The sequence below is a fragment of the Coturnix japonica genome, chromosome 3 (genome assembly GCF_054131305.1).
Source record: "Coturnix japonica strain WE chromosome 3, WE-NBRP24, whole genome shotgun sequence".
Taxonomy (NCBI): domain Eukaryota; kingdom Metazoa; phylum Chordata; class Aves; order Galliformes; family Phasianidae; genus Coturnix; species Coturnix japonica.
The window spans coordinates 51,188,939-51,192,623 of record NC_140665.1 but is presented as its reverse complement, the minus strand read 5'-3'; the positions used below and the strand labels follow the sequence as shown (position 1 = coordinate 51,192,623).

Here is a 3,685-nt window from a genome sequence, read left to right as displayed (position 1 = left end):
TTAATAACTGCATAAGTCCAAACAGTACTGTGGCTATATTAAATCAGAGGTGTGATGGAAGATAACCCTAACAGACTAGCAGTGACCATTAATGTATAAGCATACAAAGATCCTTTGTTTTGACACTCTTGCTCAGCAAATTCAGTGTTCCATCAGCTTGCCATGTAAAGGGTGCTAACTCACTTTGCCAGCTGTTAGTGAACCTAGAGTACCAGGTAGATGGTCTGACATTCTAGTCAGTAATCATTAGGTGCAACATGGAAATGCCAGTAACTTCCAAAGAAAGCAGTTATCAGTTAACTTATGTTAGTATAGCATAAGTTCCTTAGAAGCATTAACAGCTGTTCTGTTCAAACCAGACAAAGACATCCAGCTCAGGGGTCTGTGAATAGAATCTTCAAAATTGTCATCAACTAATTCAGCAATGACAGAGTAACTTGCAAGATAGAAAGGAGGGCCCTTCAATATAGCAAGAGATCAGTTCCATACTACAGTCCAACCTTGGGGACCGAGCCCTTGCTGAAGAAGTAATGATATGCCTTGTAAGTAGTTTTAAAACTAGGCTAAATTTTGCTGAAAATTTACCACAGCTTCACAATAGTCAAGGGATCGTCACCATAATAAACTGTTAAACATCCCAGAGTATACACCAAGAAAAAAGCTTCTTCCAAGCTGAGTTGTAAATATTCAAAAATACTAAATGGATTTCTTCTGCAGACTAACTTTTCCTTCTAGACAAAATTTTCTTGCTCATGAGCAGAGCCCTCTTCATCAGCATAGCCCTCTTCAGGGCATAAGCTACTTTCTTCTTCCTCTTGCACAAGCACATACTCTGGGGCACGTTCCCTTAACTTGGCCATGTTGTATGATTCTCGCTCAGGCCCTCCCCTAGCCTTGCAGCCAGAAGCATGAGAACCATGCTTCTGGCAGGTCACTTGGGCTGCCTCTTCCACATCAGCAGCCTCTCCTGTATAGGCTTTCTGGCAGAATTCCTTCTGACACTCAGAACTTGAAGTCACGATGTTTCCAGTATCTGTAGAAGACTGCCTGTAAAGTATTTTCTGCATTTGAGCCCATTGTCTCACAGTTATCAACAGTTTGCTCAGCTCCACCCTTTTCCAAAAATGTAAACTCAAGAGGCCTAGTGTAGTTATCAAGAATTTTGGTCACGGAGCAGCTACCAAATCTTTGTTCTTGCAATGCACTTTTGGCCCAGTGAACATGCTGCTGGTACATTTTTGATGTGATTATAGGCATGTTTAGGTTGACACCTTTTATCAGTTGCTAATGAAGCCAGTTATATTCTTTAAATAGATCAATTAATTCACCCTTATAATGAGTAAGCATGTGTATTTTGAGTAATCTTCATTTAGAGCAGGACATCATTTAGAACATCAGCTGCTAATTACAATTGTGGATCATGGGGAACAAGTAATCGCTGACTCTTTGTGCAAGCAGTGGTGGAATTAACTATCATTCCAGAAAGCTACTCATAAATCAGAGTAACACACCTACTGGGAACTTCAGAAGAAGGATGTAAGGCTTGCTGAGGAAAAGCAGGTGAAAAAAGTAATGAGTCTAGAATGATTTATCTTGAATTGATGGTGCTGTAAGAAAAAAAATCCTTGGTGAGTTAATTCCATCCTTATCCTCTACTATTTCTAAGCAACTGAAAGCTGAAGATCATGGCTTCCCAGATCATGTAAGGCTTATCCAACATGTTATTCTAGCTAAGTTGTGAAAACAAGAGCTTGGGGTGCACTGTCTGCCCTGAAGTCAGAAGCCTCTAAAATGCACAGTTTCCTTTTTGTTTTCACACTCATGTCCCTAGAGTTGTGTCATCTCTGTATAAATCATTTGGCTATAAACAGTGACCATCTCTGTGATGACAGATAGTGTACCCAGAGGGTGTTCATCATTATCTCAGTTGCTTGGATGATTGCATCACTTACAAAAAAAATGAACAAACCAGTGAGATTTCTGCCTTTTTTTTTTCTTCCATACTTTTTCTCAGTTGAATGATTTAAACTTTATTTTGTGATCTAATTTTAAGCACATATCGGCATAATAGCTTTTTAATGAAAAACTCAGTGCCTGAATACCTGTTTCTGCTACTTTTGTACAACATCCCATAGAGAAGAAATAGACCTTAACATATGTTAAAAGCTGTGTAATGCAGAGAGTAATTGTGAAGCCACTCTACTCTCTTTTCCACAGACACAAACAAGTTGGCTGTAATTTCAAAATAATATACTTCTACCACCCATTTGTTCTTTTCCTCACTTACTGGTAAGAATGCACAAGAAAACTGATAATTTTAAAGAACTCACATTTTTCCAATAACCTGCATCTGAAAGTATTTCTTTCCAGTATTTTCAAGGGGAAAATAAATAAATAAATAAAATAAAAATTAAGAAGTAACAAAAGATTGACCTAATTCTTTAATTTTTATTTTATTTTATTTTATTTTATTTTATTTTATTTTATTTTATTTTATTTTATTTTATTTTATTTTATTTTTTCCTATGATGAATAAGAGCATTAGTAAGTTTTTTTTTCAGTTTCTGTGCATATATAAATCTTTCTATACTTTCAGCTCTCTTTGGGGACTTACTCTATTCATTTACTATTTCTGATGTATGTCAGACTGTCTGCTTTTTCAGTCATTGAAACTGGGAAAAGTAGCCCGTTTAAGTCTCTGCTTGTAAGAAAAACCTGAAACATCTGCTAAACTTTAATGTCTAGTTGGATGTGCTTAGTAGCTGAGACATTTGGTGTGAATAATTGACAGGACTGATCAATATACATGCCTGCATATTGGTCATGTCATACTAAACTGTCATATAGTTCCTTATTAATCCTACATAACTCTAGAACAATTTAGCACGCTGGGTTATTGTAGTGTCATGAAGTGCACATAGAAATTACTTCTACGTAGGAACAATTTCCACATTTGTGAGGAAAACAAAGTGCACATCGCTTACAGTGGAGCTAGCTTAAACAACATGAGTTAGGGCTACTCTATGATCAACACACTCTTAGAGTAGCTTCAAGGGCATTCATACCATACCAAATTCCATATGTGTCCAAGGTTACTGTAAACATCTTCCCATCTCATCTATCTGTGTAAATCTGGCCATTTTAACAATTGTTGTAGTGTCAGTATGGAGAAAGTTGTCTTTCAGCTTCTTTTACCACACAGTCAGATCCTGTATTGCGTTTTATTAATAGATTTGCAGGATCTTTTAAGTCTTTCCTCTGTTTTAATACAAAGCTTCTGTTCTTCATTTTGTCACCATTGGGCATCTTCTGTAAAAACTCTGGCAGACCAACATGGCAGACAAACATACATAGATGAAGATTCCATTCAACAACACAAAACACTTGGAATAAAATTTCACTGTGATGTTATGTCTAGACTCAAAGTAGGAAGAAAACCTAAACCATTAGCTGGACAATGAAACTGTGGTAACGCAGTCATTCAGCATTTAAGCTGAGTGCTGTTTGCTCAATAATCCAGCTTATTTTTTTGGGCTCCTGACAGCTAGTAAATCAAAGACAAGCAACCAAACAAAATCCTCAAACTAATATTGAATTCCTATGTACTCCTATTGGCTGAATTGTTTACTGTATAAGGCAATACTGGTTATGAGATTTATTTGCAGTGCAGTCCCAGTTTTTCAAA

At 36.7% G+C, this 3,685-nt stretch overlaps 1 pseudogene; it reads right to left on the bottom strand.

Moving 5' to 3' along the window:
* Positions 1–306: 306 nt before the first annotated feature.
* Positions 307–3,306, bottom strand: LOC107311655 (tRNA-splicing endonuclease subunit Sen2 pseudogene; annotated as a pseudogene).
* Between the last annotated feature and the right edge of the window lie 379 nt (positions 3,307–3,685).